At 34.8% G+C, this 17,596-nt stretch overlaps 1 protein-coding gene and 1 long non-coding RNA gene across 20 annotated transcripts in view; one reads left to right on the top strand and one right to left on the bottom strand.

Moving 5' to 3' along the window:
* The window catches only part of LOC100883744 (CUGBP Elav-like family member 1-A), a 1,238,863-nt gene that overhangs the window by 466,912 nt on the left and 754,355 nt on the right, over window positions 1-17,596 (bottom strand). The gene's annotated exons all lie outside the window — the stretch shown is intronic.
* Window positions 9,817-13,916, top strand: LOC143264525 (uncharacterized). The gene is made up of 4 exons (XR_013038265.1): window positions 9,817-10,429; window positions 10,878-11,232; window positions 12,916-13,102; window positions 13,186-13,916. It is a non-coding gene; the product is annotated as an uncharacterized LOC143264525 (long non-coding RNA).

The following is a 17,596-nucleotide window of genomic DNA, read 5'->3' as shown; positions in this document are numbered from 1 at the left end:
AAATTTTAAGTAAATATCGAGATGCACTGTGTAAAAGTTCTTTAATTTTAAACTAAAAACTTGTAAAAATTATAACTAAGTCTGAATGAATTAATAACTATAAATTGTTCAAGAGTTTGCTCGTAGAAAATGCTGAATGACAGGAGTACGCCTGTATACGATATTCTGTCACGAGTCCGCGCGACGTGGTTAACCAAGTTCTTAAATTGTTCTGTCCGATTCTTAATGATTCTGAGATATTCTGAAATATTCTGTCCTTTTATTAACTTTTAGGAGGGCTGTCAATGGGGGCGACTTCTGTGATTGGGTGATTTCTTGCGTTCCTGTTCAGCAAAAGGGCGGTCATCTTTTCCGCGATTCGTTAAAAAATCCACGCCTCTGGTCCCTCAGATACAGCATAAGTGGCGCGGCTAGAAAGTCCCAAACACTTCACCCTGAAGCCGAGCACCCCATGACCCATCCTGACTAAGTACAGATGGCCAAATTTATGGCCCACTAAACCATTTAGTTTTTAAGCGATGTTTTTCCTAAGCTAATAAATTATTCCTAACTACAATAAGTCTTCGTCCTGGGTTGCACGTGTGAATTTTACAATGTTCACAATTTACGAACTTTCTAAAATACAAGTCCAAACATTCCGCCCGCCTTGAAGGAACATCCTTCAATATAATCTACACACACATACATCACACATATATTCTACTGATAATTCTAAACATTCTACAAAATGTCTTTAACACAAATAACAAAGTGCTATCATATATGTATCAATCCACTGTTCACTTGAAGTCTACTAAAATGTTAATAATCTTAGTCCTCAATGCAATGTTCTGTATTGTCACTTTGTTCAAACGGCAAAACACAAACTCGTGAAACAGGTCTTTTAACAATGCCTCGAGGAAGACGCACAGACACTACACGTACGATGTCGTCCTTTCCACGGTGACACTCGGTGATGCGTCCTAATGGCCACTGCATAGGTGGTATATTATCTTCCCGTATGAGGACCATGGTACCAATTTTGAGTGCGTTGGGTGCATTTTTGAACCACTTAGTTCGTGCCTGCAGTTGTGGCAAATATTCCTTTTGCCATCTATTCCAAAAGTGTTGGAACATTTGTTGTACGTGCTGATACCTATTTAAACGAGTTATTTTGATATCGTGCAAATCCTCCTGTGGAAAACTCATTAATGAATCTCCGATAAGGAAATGTCCGGGAGTTAATGGGGTTAAATCATTTGGATCGTTTGATAAAGGAGATAATGGGCGGGAATTAAGGCAAGCTTCGACTTGTGTTATTATTGTATAAAATTCTTCGTAGGTAAGACGTGTTTCCCCTATCACACGCTTTAAATGGTATTTCGCAGACTTCACTGCGCCTTCCCATAGTCCACCAAAATGAGGTGCGTATGGTGGAATAAAGTGCCATTCAATCTGTTCATTGGATAAAAATTGCGTTATTTCACTTTGAAATCCTTCATTTATAGTAATTAATTTTACTAGTTCATTCCTTGCACCAACAAAGTTTTTGCCATTGTCTGAATATATGTGTTTACATTTACCACGACGTGAAATAAATCTTCTGAGACAATTAAGGAATGCTTCTGTAGACAAATCGCGTGCTAACTCTATATGAACTGCTTTAGTGACAAAGCAAACAAAAATACAAATATAAGATTTTACAGAAACACGTGCACGAGCCCCTTCCTTCAATAAAAAAGGACCTGCATAGTCCACTCCACAACTGTAAAAGGGACGTGCTGGTAATACTCTAGCTGTCGGTAAATTGCCCATAACGTATTTAGAGTCAGTTGGTTTTGCTCGGAAACAAGTCATACATTGGCGTAAAATCTTTTTAACTAAATTCCTGCCTGCGAGAGGCCAATATGTACGTCTTATCGATGACAACACGGCTTGACATCCTGCATGTAATAACCGTTGGTGTTCATAATTAATTATTAAGTACGTTAATCTATGATTTCCAGAAAGAATAATAGGATGTTTCTGATTAAATGGAATGTACGCGTTATCCAATCGACCTCCAACTCTCATTATACCATCCTTATCAATAAATGGGTTTAAATGAATCAGCCGATTATTTAAAATTTTAGCTCCTTTTTTTAAATCAGTAATCTCCTTCAAAAATTCTTGCGATTGTGCCATTTTTAGTACCTGTGTCATTGCTAGTTTCAATTCCTCGGTTTTTAAAACTTCATGCCCGTTATTTTTATTGTGCCTCTTGTTGTTCAATGTCCGTTGACCTTCATGGATTCCCGCTCTACAGTTCTTATAAAATCTGATTATATATGCTGTTACTCGAATAAGTCGAGTAAATGACGAAAACCTATCAAAGAATTCTGATGTATGTATCCCATCTCGATTTTGGTTCCTCTGTACTTCACTTTGAATTTCTTCATTGACCTGAATGCGCAGCACCTTTTGCTTTTCTTCTGGCGCATCTATTAACTGTATGTCATTAGAAACTGGCCATTTATCTTCGTCTTGTGACAAATATGTGGGACCATTCCACCAAATATCTGCCTTGATTAATTCAGTTGCGTTTACACCTCTAGAAATTAAATCTGCTGGATTCCTTGAAGATTCAACATGGTTCCAATTGTCATTCGTGAGTTCTTGTATTTCAGCAATTCTATTAGCCACAAAAGTTTTCCACTTATTGCTTGGTGCCCTTATCCAAGATAATACAATCATTGAGTCTGACCAATAATACCACTGGTCTGGATGCAAATTGTATGCCTGAGATACTTTCTGTGCCAATTGTGCCAATAATAGAGCACCAGAAAGCTCCAGACGTGGTAATGTTGTCGCCTTTAACGGTGCTACTCTCGATTTCGCACATAATAAATGAACTATAAATTTATTATTCCTAGTTCGAGTCCGAATATAAATACATGCTCCATATGCTGATTCTGAAGCATCGCAAAATCCATGAAACTGTAATTGACTAACGTTCTTATCTATAACATGACGCTGTATGCTTATATTATTAATATTTCGTAATTCCTTATAAATACTTTGCCACAATGTATGTAGCTCCTGAGGCAGAGATTCATCCCAATCAAGTCGGAGTTCCCATAATTTCTGCAATATAATTTTTGCCTTAATTACAGTTGGACCAACAAGTCCAAGAGGATCGAATATCTGCGCTATTATCGACGTTACAGTACGTTTGGTAATTCTTTTATAATCTAGGTACTTTACATTGTATTTCAGTACATCAGTAACAGGATCCCAAAATAATCCCAACGTTTTGGGGTCCTTATCCAACAAAGGAATTGCCTCCTTGGGGGCGTTCTTATTGCCTGTTACAAGGCGAAGGTCGTTACTGGCCCATTTCCTTAATTCGAACCCTGATGAACTCAGAGTGTTCGATAAATTAGTTTTTAATCTAATTGCGTCATCAACGCTATCCGTGCCAGTTAACAAGTCGTCCACATAAAAATCATGACGGATAACATGACTTGTAACTGGATCCTTTTCCCTTAATTCGTCACTCAGTTGTTGCAAACAACGCGTTGCTAAAAATGGTGCAGAAGCCGTGCCATAAGTTACGGTATTCAATTCGTAATGTTTCATTGGCGTGTTGATGTCTGATCGCCATAAAATTAATTGGAATGCTCTATCACGCTCGTTAACCAAAATCTGCCTGTACATTTTTGCAATGTCCGCGGATAATACAAAACTATGTTTCCTAAACCGTACCAATATTGTAAAAAGATCATCCTGTACTGTTGGTCCAATGTGTTGCACATCGTTAAGTGACAATGATGAGGAACTCTTCGACGAGCCATCAAAAACAACACGTAGCTTGGTTGTTGTACTGTCTTCCTTAACGACTGCGTGATGTGGTAGATAAAAATGCGATATATTTGTGTACTTCGATGGCGATATTTCAGTCATGTGTCCAAGTGCTTCATATTCTTCCATAAAGGCGGTATATTGTTTCTTGAGTTCTGGATTTTTTGATAGTTTCCGTTCCATGGCATAGACTCTTTTTTCTGCTCCTTTCAAAGAATCTCCTAATTCTGATACATTATTCTTAAATGGGATGCTAACTATGAAACGTCCGGTTTCACCTCGTTTTGTACTTTGAATAAAATGTTGTTCACTATAGTCCTTTGTTTTTGTGGTTGAATTAGTTGGTATAAAACAATGCTCCAGCTTCCAAAAACGTTCAAGTTGATTATCTAAATCTTGATTCTTGACTAAATTACATACTAATTTCCTCGGAGAATTGAGACATATATTCCCGGCAATAATCCATCCAAGTACAGTCTTATGGAGAACTAATTCAGTATCTTTAATGAAGATTTGCCCTACTGAAAGGAGTCGCAAAAACAATGAAGCACCTATAATTAAATCTACTGGTCCAGAACAATTATAATCTGGATCAGCCAATTCCAAACCCTTTGGTATCTGTATATCCGTTGTGTTAATATGTGTACTGGGAATATTACTGCTTATTTTGTCTAATACAACACAAGTGATGGTTGCTGAGAAGTTAGTAGTCCGGGAACCGATTTTCGTTGTGGCTACATAATTTACGTGTACCGATCCTTGTTCAATACCCGTAAGTGCGAGGTTGCTTCTTGTTTTTGAAAGTCCTAAACGATTGAATAATGCGGTAGTCATAATATGCGGTTCAGATCCTGAGTCCAAAAGTGCTCTACATTCATGCCTTTGTCCACGGCAATCATAAATATATAATTTGGCTGTAGATAGTATTGTAACCTTTGTCCCTTTTTGTATGACGCGAGCTGTTAATGATTGTTTTATTACCTCTGAAGGACTTGACGTGCCTTCGCTCGGTTGCGTGGTATTTTCTACCTGCTTTAAACCTTCAGCAGGAGCACCTGTAACTTGTACCTGCAACGACCCTGTGGTATTTACACTTGGGTTGTCTAAATGAATCAGAGAATTATGCTTCTTGCCGCACTTTCGGCAAGGTCCAAAGGTACACTCTCGATTTCTGTGATCATCACCCAAACAATTAAAACATAACCGATGTTCCCTGATTTTCTGCAAACGAGTGGCCGTCGGCATACCCTTGAAAACTTCGCACGTGTAAATCGGATGTGTCCCTTTACAAACAATACATGCCTTTTTGTTCGCGACTGTTGTGTATGTTTTCACTTGCTTTAACTTTGTCGGAATTGATTGTACATTAACCTTTTTAATTTTAACCTCATTAAATTTTATTTTATCAGTCTCAGAATTTTGCAAAAATTTGATATGCCTTTCCAGAAAATTGCTGAACTCTTTGAAGGTTGGCTCTGTTGTCGAATTCGCCAATGTTCTTCCCCATTCGCGTTTCATGTAAATATTCAATTTCGATGTTAATAAGTAAATGATTAACGGGTCCCAGTATTCAGTTTTCTTTCCTAACGTTCTTAATGCAAGTAGGTGATTATTCGTGTTATCTACCAACTGTCGCAATTCCGAATATGTTGAATCGCGTGTCAAAACGGGAGCTTCGAATAGTGCTTGAACATGGTGGTGAATTAAAGTGTTCGGATCTTCATAACGAGACTTTAACCCCTCCCAAGCTAACAAATAATTTGCTTCTGAAACACCTAGAGCCTCTATAGTGCGCGCAGCATCTCCAGTCAATGCTGAATTCAAATAGTGAAATTTTTGAATATTGCTCAGTCCCGTATGTTCGTGGATTAATGACCTAAATGTGTCACGAAACTTTATCCAATTACTGACCGTGCCATCAAAAGTCGGCAATACTAATTTTGGAAGACTAACCCCTATTGGGCCTGCTTCTGAATGAAGTGCGGGCGATTCGGTAGCACTACGAGATACCGATCCCGAAGGAGGTAAAATGGATTGCCTACTGTTTATAAATCTTTTTGCTTTGGCAATTGCCTTATGGTAGCTGTCTTCGAATGTTTTTATTTCCTCTTCTTCGCGTAACTGTTTCTCACGTTCAAAGTCTTCACGCGTTCGAACGGTTTCATCTAAATCAACTTCATCTAGTGAATCTATTTCCTCTTGTATAGCTTCAAATTTATCCAATAACGGAATGGCTTTATTTAACCGTGACTGTAAGTCCTCAATATCTGACAGTGTTGTAAACGTGTCTAAATAATTGTTGAACCGCGTTAAAGCTGATTTGACTGTTGCCCTCTTTTTCTTTAGAGCTTCCATTGTATACAGTTTTATAACACAAGCCGCGGATTAGGAAAAATAGGAGAAGAAAGGAAATAAATCGGAGACTCACCGAGTTTACGATGGTGAAATCAGGCTGGCCTTGCTGCTGGTTGCTGATTTCTGCTACCTGCTGTGCTGCGTTCTATCCTCCTTCAATAGGTCTACAGAGTAGGTGCTGGATATGCTGATACTTAATGTGTCTCGTTGTATCAACACAAGATTCAAATTCACCAATTTAATCAAAGTTCACAAAATGTCACAGTCCTTCAAAACAGTTCAGTTCTTGTATTATGCAAAGTCCAATTGTACATTCAAATGATTTATATTCTAATGACTATCCTTGTTGTGTCACAATATAATAATAATGATTGTTCGATAATAATCACTGATCACGCACAGTTGATTCAAAGTTCGTTCTTTTCGTATCCGGCTCGAAGGACCAATGTTTGTGCACCAGGAAATTTTAAGTAAATATCGAGATGCACTGTGTAAAAGTTCTTTAATTTTAAACTAAAAACTTGTAAAAATTATAACTAAGTCTGAATGAATTAATAACTATAAATTGTTCAAGAGTTTGCTCGTAGAAAATGCTGAATGACAGGAGTACGCCTGTATACGATATTCTGTCACGAGTCCGCGCGACGTGGTTAACCAAGTTCTTAAATTGTTCTGTCCGATTCTTAATGATTCTGAGATATTCTGAAATATTCTGTCCTTTTATTAACTTTTAGGAGGGCTGTCAATGGGGGCGACTTCTGTGATTGGGTGATTTCTTGCGTTCCTGTTCAGCAAAAGGGCGGTCATCTTTTCCGCGATTCGTTAAAAAATCCACGCCTCTGGTCCCTCAGATACAGCATAAGTGGCGCGGCTAGAAAGTCCCAAACACTTCACCCTGAAGCCGAGCACCCCATGACCCATCCTGACTAAGTACAGATGGCCAAATTTATGGCCCACTAAACCATTTAGTTTTTAAGCGATGTTTTTCCTAAGCTAATAAATTATTCCTAACTACAATAAGTCTTCGTCCTGGGTTGCACGTGTGAATTTTACAATGTTCACAATTTACGAACTTTCTAAAATACAAGTCCAAACACTTATTTATAATATTCTATAGTATTATAATATAAAATATCTTAGAAATAATATATTTTAACATAAAGTTTCAATTACACATATATGCGCAGTGGCAACTCAAAAATAAACTCTTTGGATACTTAAATAAACTCATTTCTAAACTATAACAACACAATAATTTCTAGATTAACATATAACCGGAGGTTATAATATAGTATAACCGGAAGGCAAAGTATCGCCGGTCGCGATCGGAACGCACCCTGTATACTATTAACGAATTTAAATTTAAATATCTAACAAAATAGAATATGGCATAGTTGTATAATTTTAATAATTTTAAACATTTTCTTGAATAAACTTAATTATTTTTAATATTACTTATAATTAGCATACATTTCTAATTTACAAAATTAAACGTAAAACTGATCAATTTATTACGTAAAAGGCACAGAAAAGAAATATGCCAGATGAAACAAAAACCGTAGAAAGTAATATTGCAGTACAACATTTCTGTTGCAGTACGTAAACTAATATCAGTAGTTAAGATGAATATTTATTAATTAGTATTCATTTTATGAAATTAATACTTTATTAATCTTAATTGTAGAATCAAGCAAAATTGTAGTATTAATAATGATTTTGAATAATAATAACTAAAATAAAATTCCCTTGATTGATAATAATCGTTAGTAAAATAAAATTCTCCTCGTTGGCAATAATTGGATCCAAATACAATTAAATTTTAATCATTCATAAAAACTATTTGGAACCAAAATTATTTAATCAAAAATATTAACAATTATACCATAATTAAAAAATTCGTCGCAATAATTATATATTTGTTTTTTATATCTCTACGAATAACTACGATAATTAAGGTGACCCAGTTAGGCGAATCACTCTGTGTACAAGAGACTCGTGACATGCTCGTACTTCAGAACTGCTTGTATATTGCGACAAAAAACTCCTAAACGAACCAACACGTTGAAAGTGCGATTACACCTACGAAACCGACATTACTAACGAACCATCAGCGGTTCTAGAATTTCCTCTTTGTGAAAGCTTCAAAGTCTTTTCTCGGAAAATAAACTCGTTGCTCCATTATGTTCGCGTTCCTTCCCTTCGCGATAGTTTCTAAATACGATTTCGTTTGCTCCGTACCACCCCTTTCATCCCTCCCATTTTAGTCGTTTATTACACCGTTACGGGCGTTTCCGCCGAGAATAAACAATTTCTCGGTTAAATACGCGAAATCAACGGAAAATCCGACGTGAAAAATGTGGGACCACCAGGTTCTCGTCTCGCTCGAGATATACCGCGACGGTTCGCGTAGAAAAAGCGTATTAACGGAATTAAATTCTTGTACTGGAAGGGTTGTTTTACGAAGGAAAAAATCTATTTAACCATCTGCGAGCGTATTTTAAGGCGACCGTAGACACGGCTGTTATATTTCATACGTTCTGGAATAATATCAAGTTCGTTTAATTGGATGTACGTTTAATAACTTGAGTGGACCTTAATCGTTGAACAAAGGTGCTTGGAACTTTAATTAAATTTTGAGTAATAGTCTCCTCCGCTTGATGCGGTTTGAATAATTCGCAGGAAAATTTATTACGAACGATTATTCGTTCGAAAGACCGAAACGCTGTTAAGATCAAAGCTCGCGAGTCGGATTCATAAGTTCGTTACTACATTCAATGTTCCCATTTTTGTTGAATATCATTGTGCGTAATAATATTTATGTTCGTCCGCAGAAAACATTATAATACAAATTGTGAATCGAGAAGAAATTGTAAAAACGGTGCATTCTTTCAAGCAATAAACATGCAGGACACGTTGAACAAGGCAAGTTTTCGGAAGTGTCGTCTGTTTTGAATCAAGTGTTCTCCATGGCACCGTATGGGAAACGTTTTCCCCAGTTTCCGTTCTCTTTCCACCACTACTCTTCGCAGAGAAACTGTCACCCTCCATACATGATACATGAAGCACATAACTCCGGCAACCAATGGCATGACACTCACCCAACCACCGTCCCGTGAAATCATGCCTCATGATCCAGTGATCCCCCTCGGTACCGTTCCCGTTCCTTTGTCACCCTCCTCTGACACCCTCTTGATTTCCGCTCTCCATATGTCTTTTGCTGGACTCGTAACACCGACGTCGTATATATACGCCATATTCGTTGACCCGATGACCTCCCTTATTTTATTACTTCGTAAATAGAAATTGGGCTTACGGTTTATTGCTTCGTTGGGCACGTTTTATCGCTTCCTCTGCTTTGGGATTAATTTAGCTAAGCGTGTAATATTTGTAAATTGCTTGCACCCTTTGATTTCTTTCTTTTTTTTTACGGGCCTATATTTATGTGTTGCTGACACGGCAGAAGATTGTATTATCGAGCGAAAAATATTCTGAATTATTTTATTATTGTAATCATTGTTTGTGGAATGATCAAATTTGGACTGCGTAAAATTTTATCAGCATCTTTCTTAAACTTCAGCAGACTAGAAGTATTTTAAGTTTACTAGGTCCAAGATACTTTTTAAATGTGTATGTTAGCGCCAACGTATTTTTGAGGGTCGTTGGGGGCAATTAGCCTGTGCTATTTTGCCTTCGAACGATTTATGATAGGGATAGCCTGCGTGAGGTCTAAGCGAAAGGTCGTTTATGAGAGTCCAAGTGTGGCGATAGATGATGGCTATTGACTTGGAGTCGTATGGTCATCAGATGTCGTAGGATTGCTTGCTTTGTTAGCTTCTGAGATTGTAGAAAAGGACAGATAGTTTGTTATTGCAATGCTAAGTCGAATAGGGACGTTGTTCCTGGAGGATCTGGCCACGTAGTGGGGAGGCAGGGATGCCTTTGGTAAGAGGACTGAGTTTGACCTCTCGGTACTTACCCCAGCACCTTGATTGGGAACACATCACTTTTTGACACAGTTTTCTAACATGTACTATACATTTTTGGATCAAATACAAAAAAGAAAATATTTTATTAACAAGAAATCTTATCTTTTATTAAAGTGTAATAAACTTGAATGGATAAAGTAACTCCACTAACAATAAGTAAAAGGTCATATGATAACTACGGAGACATTGATTCGTTAAAAGTTAATATTTATTCATGACGTTTTAATTAATATTTGTGATCTTATTCAAATAATGCTACTATTTATGAGGTATAGTATTTAATTCAAAATTAAAAATCAAATAAATGAAAGTTATGAAACAATTATGGAAGTTATGGTGAAATTATAATATGAATATTTACCTACATACATATAAGTAAGTCAGTACTTTTTAATTATATACATGCTGTATAATAATTTATTGCTAAATGTTTGGACTGTTATTGTGAGCAGTCACATAAATTATGACTGCATACACTTTTATCGAAAATAAATTATTATTAAAATTATTATAACATATGTCACATGTTATTTTGTAGGTTAGTTCACGTCAATGAGCTTAGTATCAAAATATATCATTACTATTTAATTAATTGGTTAATTATGTTAAACGATATAATATTAGAAAATTCATTTAAAAATTATAACAAAAGTTATCCACAACGTTCGAAGAATGTTTGGATGTTTTTGATTACCTCGAGTAATATCATTTTTTTAGGCAAACTCTGAGTCATTGAATGTCCTAAAAAGTTAAACGTTGAATTAATACTGAAAGTAATCGCAAGTGTCTGAAAACAAGAAAACAAAGAAAGAAGTTAAAGTACATTAAATTATATGTAGTTCGTTGGACAACCCAGGATCTCTTGAAACCCTGTCTGTCGGGGCAAATGATACTACAAGTGACTGGTATAATCGTATAAAAGAAGAAAAAGAACAACTAAAAGAAAACCAAGGAAAAACGCGAAGTAGATTAGACTACATTGGACAATATAAGATACTCTCTCGAAATGCTATCTGTCAAGATAAATGATCTTTTTCGTAATAGTATAAAAGGAGAACAGAAAAGAATAAAGGTAAAGGAAATTATACATATACATAGCGAGTCACACTAATATTTTCACCTTAGCAATTATTGATTGAATATGCATAATATTTATAAATGTAGAAAAAATATTACTAATATTTTGAATGTCCACTTTGTCAAAAGCTTAATTATTTGTATTGAAAGTGCCACAAAATATTCTACATATCTGAGTCTATATTTTCAAATTTTCATGTATCCAAAAATTCTATATTTCCACATTTCTACATTCACCTAACTTCAGTATTTTCCATTAAATATATTCTAATTCTGTATCTTCGAATTTCTATGCTTTCAAAAGTCTATATGCCCAAAATCTCTATATTCCTTAACTTCTATATCGATAAATACCTATATCTTTAAATATTTATATTTTTAGACTCTGTATTTCATAATTTCTATGTTTTCAAATGTCTATACATTTAAATTCTTATACTCACAAATATTTATATTTTACAATTTCTAATATATTATATTTCATAGGAAATTTTAACGTAAATAGTGTAAATTTCATTCATATTTTGGAGCGTCCTTTCAATTAGACTTAACACCCCTAGCTTTTTTTCTTCAGAAAAATTTGAGGAAATTAGGTTTCAACAAAGTTTCGTACTTACATATATTTTAAAGTGACAACTTGTTCTAGTTTTAAATAATATTAGCCATTTGAAAGTGACCGAATCTGTTATTAACTTTATCGTTAAACGTCAACGAAGTAGAAAGAGTGAATGATCCAATCGGAAGGGTTAATGCTAAGTAGCTCCGGATTAAACGCTTAAGGGTCTTCATTGTTATTTGATCTATTGAAATGAAAAGCTTCCGAGGAATACTTTTAACTTAATTCAAAGAACTCTCATGGTTCTCTACTTTCTTCGAGTCCTACTTTTTCGTTTGTGTAAACTGACGTTATTGTATTTCATTGCAAGTTTCGCTGACCTGGAATAAACAGATTACTGTTTAACTTTCGAAGCGCCATTGCTTAATTTACCTTCGTCCTTAGAATTTACTTGATTTTCCAAATGAACTTATTGTCAGTCTGGCGTCTTGAATACTGCGTTTATTCAAATGTTACAGATTTAGTAGAAACTAAAAATGAAATTGAGCTACTTGAAGTTCGTAACAAGTTACTTATCGCATTAGTACATTACGGTTGTAATGGATTTCAAGTTAATAATGTGTAGATAGTTTTATTTTAAAGGGTACGATGCTAAAGTTTCGGAAGAGAAAAAATTGAATCGTTATTAAAAGAGATTGTCTGATAGTAGCTAAATTTTACAATTGATGTTTCATTTTTATCAATCGGATGAAAATAATGTTATTTCGAACAAAATCAGTACTACTGTAGAGGGTTGAAAATCTGGAAGCTGGGAAATTTGAGGGTTCATAAATTTAGGAGTTAAAATTTTAAGGATTCAGAAATTTGGAAATTTGAAAGTTGGAAAATTTACGCTTCTAAAAATTTGAAAATTTAGACATTTGGAAATTTATGTTTCATAAGTTTCAGAATTTGTAAATTTGTAAATTTGGAAGATTGGAAATTTGGAAATTGAAGCATTTGAAGATTTAAAAATTCATTAATTTAAAAGTTAGGCGATAAAAGCCTGAGGCACCAACATATTTCAAATATAATTGTATGGTACTATTTCATATGATAACCATTGGGATTTGTATATTACAGCTGAATTATTTACATAACTTTCTCAATAATTCGAAGAATGTTTATGTTTGAAATAATTTGCGAAAATGGAAAGAGAAGCACAAACGTTACAGCGGTGATAATTTATCAAATAATTTCGCGATCCACGTAACACGATTCCCGGACTTGCAAGGTTTCCACGATCGTGTCTGAAACGGGCGGAAGCAAGGTAGGTACACGAAATATTCGAGTAGAAGCAATGAGAGTACGCAAGCAAGGCAGGGTAATCCAATGAAATCTCATACCGAGCAGACAGGTTTCGGTGTTTCCGTCTCTGGTGGCTTCCTGTTCCTTTATCGTTTCGTGCTCATCCGTAAAATTGCACATGACTTTTCAAGATGTCACCCTGTTGGAACGTGCACCAAACTCGTTTTTCGAATTTCCTTGGTGGAGGCGTTTCTCTTTCCATCGCCTTAGCCACGACAATGGAATCAAGCTTTTACGCGGAAGGAAAAATCTGTCACTCGAAGCGACACGATCGATTTTTATCCGGTTTGATGGAAACAGGGGGAGAGAAGAGAGGCTTTCTCCGGCGATCCGATCAATCTTATAGCTTGAACCGCTTCCTGAAATTATTTGCTTCCATCGTCTTTGTGCCCGACCGATTGGGAATTAATTTTAGATAAAACGATGAATCGGAAATGCTGAATGAAAGAAACGCAGATTATTGAGGTACAATAGAATCCCCACTATCCGGACTAACAGGGAGACACAAGGATTCGGATAAGCGAATTTGTCGACGATAGAACAACTTTTTAATCTCTAATTTCATACATTAACACTGCCTATTAATTTCATATGTCAACCTAAGCCTACCAGAGTATAGTGCATACATAATTTGAAGCTAAAAATAAAATAGAAAAAATTAGAAATTTGAAATTAAAAATGAAGATAAAATAAAATGAAATGATAAAACATAAATTGATATAATTTTTTTATCAGGATAAAAACCAACAAGGATTTCAAGAGAAATATCTTAGTAAATTTTGTAATTTAAAAGAGGAAACTTGTGAATGGGTTAAATGACCTGTTTGGTCTTAGCGTTAAACGTAATGATGAAAATAATGTATATTCAAGTTTGTATTATTGTTAGTTAAAAATTAAATGGAATAATAACTAAGAAAAAGTATTTGTCATTACTGCATTGAGTTGTAAATGAGCTACATAAAATAAGGATTTTATAAAATTTAAGTGAATTGTAGATTTTATAAATTATTAAACTCACTTTTTAATAATTTAAAATTATTTCTATCAATATTCTAATCTAATATAATTTTCTAATTACATTCATAACAACATTTATAACAAACTTACATATTTTTAACATATTATCACTAGAACTACCCACGTAAAAAAAATTTCCGACTTCATACGGAAATATTCGAGAACTGTAAATAAATATGTGCTAAGCAATATATGTATACTAAAAGTGAATATACAATAAAGCATCATACATTTCGAAGTAAAGCACAAACATCCCTTGAGAAAAAGTTTGATTGCTTTACAATTAACTGTATAATCGTCACACGACTGTTAGAAGAATGTAATAAGTAAAAAACTTTGCTATTTCAATTACAGTCTCGTATGAATCGTCAGAGTGATCAGACGTGTTTACGTGAAGTGTATACATATTACCAGTGTGTCAATATTGTGTTATTGCGCTATTCTTAGTTTAAGAGTGATAACCGTTAAACTCGCCAAATTCACCAAACTCGGTGAAAACTACTCCATAAACAATCATCGTTACAGCAATAATTCAAAAAATACCCTAAATTTAATGGAAACGGATACACCGTCTGCAAGCTTACCAACTTACATCCCGAAGAACAAAAAACGAAAACTCAAACCACCTAATTATCTGACAATGGATCTACAAGAATCTAACAACGAAAAATGGTTAACGAATGTACCTACGCAAAATCAATTTAGTATCCTACAAGAAACTATTGATGAGTCTGCAGAAAATGGTACACCAGGAAATAATAATCTCCAATCAAAACCTCCACCTATATGTATTGAGGCCCTAATAATAGAACCCCTTATGGAACTTCTAAAAAATATAGCTGACAAAAATTTTACATTAAAGCAACAAAAAGATAACTACGTCAAGGTGCAAGTAAACACTACTGAAACCTATAGTAAAGTTGTTAAAGCTTTGAAAGAGAAGAATGCGAATTTTCACACATATCAGTTAAAGAAGGACAGAAGCTACAAAGTAGTATTAAGAGGTATGCATCCTAAAGCAAACATGGATTCAATCATTACCGAATTAAAAGAACTCAACCACCAGGTAAGACAAATAAATAACATAGTAAAACATGACACAAAAAAACCGCTACGACTTTTCTTCATTGAACTCGAACCCAAAAATAATAACAAAGAAATTTACAAAATCGATAGATTACTTAACACCATAGTATCTTTTGAACCTCCCAGAACAAAAAGAGATATATGTACCTCAATGCTTACGCTGCCAAGCTTATGGTCATACTAGAAATTACTGTAACAGAATACCAGCATGCGTCAAATGTGCGGGTAAACACCTTACTACAGACTGTCCATTCGCAGGGAAAATAGACAATGTTAAATGCTCTAATTGCCAAGGAAATCATCCTGCTAATTATAACGAATGTATACAAAGGAAACAGATGCAATAAAAATTACACCCCAAACTCAGAATTAGAACTGCCACTGAAAATTCAAAACCTCCCATTCAAACCGTCACTGACTATACCGCCTCAGGACAACATAGCACATATGTATACAAAGACCTACGCGCAAGCAACACAAACCCAAGAAATTAAAAAAAACGTAATTCCCAGTACACAAACTCAGGAATCAGGGTCCGACATATCAGATATTAAACTTTTATTACTACAATCATCTAGAAATACCGAGCTTATAACGACCATGCTTCTCGAACTTCTAACAAGTAAACCTACCCAAGTGTCACTCTCCGATTTTCATGAAATTTGGATATGTTATAGTACATGGAAAATTAGGGGACACGTATTTTTTTTTAGCTGCGGTAAAACATATTTAGGGTATGAAACAACCCCCCAAAGTGTGAGGGTAAAATGGAAAAATTGCGATATTTTCGAGATCAGTGAAGCAATTTTGATGATTTTTGGTATGAAAGTATCTTTCGATAGAAGACAAAAATTGGCCTAGGTATGTTGGAAGGGGAGTGAAAATTAGGGGGTGAAATACCCTAAAGCGACCAATTTCTTGCTGTAAAAAAATCGGTTTTGATCTGATCGAAATAAAATCTATTAAAACTTCAAGAGGAAAGTTAATTAGGGAATACGTATTTTTTTTTTTTTTTACATAAATATTTGGGACGTAAATTACTCCTAAATTACCGCGCTCGTTTGGCACTACGCATGAAACACCTTGCAAAACTGTATCTCTTAACTGTTCGATCTTTTTAATATATCGGTTTTTTACGTTACTGAATGGAAATCTGAAATCATAAAATAATTTTTAGAAAAAAAATACGCCGACTTCGAAATGCACTAAAAAGTATAAAATAATTTCTATTTCCTAATGAAGTAATTTCTATTTCATTCAATCATACAATTACGTAACAGATATGAATGAAACCTATTTACTCGTTAGGTATTATATTAAATACATTTCAACCTTTTCGGAGGCGGCGCAAAATTAAAAGATTATTTTGAATATGTTATTTAATTTTGCGCCACCTCCGAAAAGGTTGAAATGTATTTAATATAATACCTAACGAGTAAATAGGTTTCATTCATATCTGTTACGTAATTGTATGATTGAATGAAATAGAAATTACTTCATTAGGAAATAGAAATTATTTTATACTTTTTAGTGCATTTCGAAGTCGGCGTATTTTTTTTCTAAAAATTATTTTATTTCACACTTTTTATCGGCCGGCAAGACGTGTTTGTAGAAACAGTAGAAAATCGGCGACTGCATGTTGACTCATACACCACCAGAGACACGGAGGCATACGTAGAATTCAATACATTAGTAACAATAGTTTTTCGCTAATAACTCGAAAACTAAAGCTTCCCCTTAATTGTGGATAAGGAAAAAGTTGTTCAGAATCGTGTCCCTGATAACATATTAAAAGGACATGAAAATCGTCCAAAGTTGATTTCAAAACTTTTCAACAATTTTTCGCTAATATCTCGAAAACTGAACCTTTCCGCGAAATTTGTATATGAACAAAATTGTTCAGAATCATGTCCGTGATAAGATATTAAAAGCGCACTAAAATCGAGAAAACTTTATTTCAAAAGTTGCCGGTTTTTTTGCAATAACAATACTTTGCAATTAAAAAATTATCCTTAGATACGTTATCAACGGGCGAACCCACATATTGGCCCTCGGCCTATGATAAAACACCAGACTTACTTGACTTCGCAATTATCAAAGGATTAAACAGATCACATTTCAAAGTGCAAACCTGCCTAGATTACCTCTGATCATTCTCCAATCTTACTTGATTACCTACATAAGGCTATATCTACTGAATTAACACCCTATCTGTACAATATTAACACAAACTGGCAACAATTTAAAGAAATCTTGGAAGAAAAAATAAACTGCAACATACCTCTTAAGACCCCCGAACAAATTAAATCAGTAGTAGTTAATCTTACAAACCTAATTCAGAATGCATGTCGGT

Source organism: Megachile rotundata, chromosome 5, assembly GCF_050947335.1.
Source record: "Megachile rotundata isolate GNS110a chromosome 5, iyMegRotu1, whole genome shotgun sequence".
Classification (NCBI taxonomy): Eukaryota; Metazoa; Arthropoda; class Insecta; order Hymenoptera; family Megachilidae; genus Megachile; species Megachile rotundata.
The sequence above is the reverse complement of the archived record's forward strand: the minus strand, read 5'-3'. Positions and strand labels throughout refer to the sequence as shown.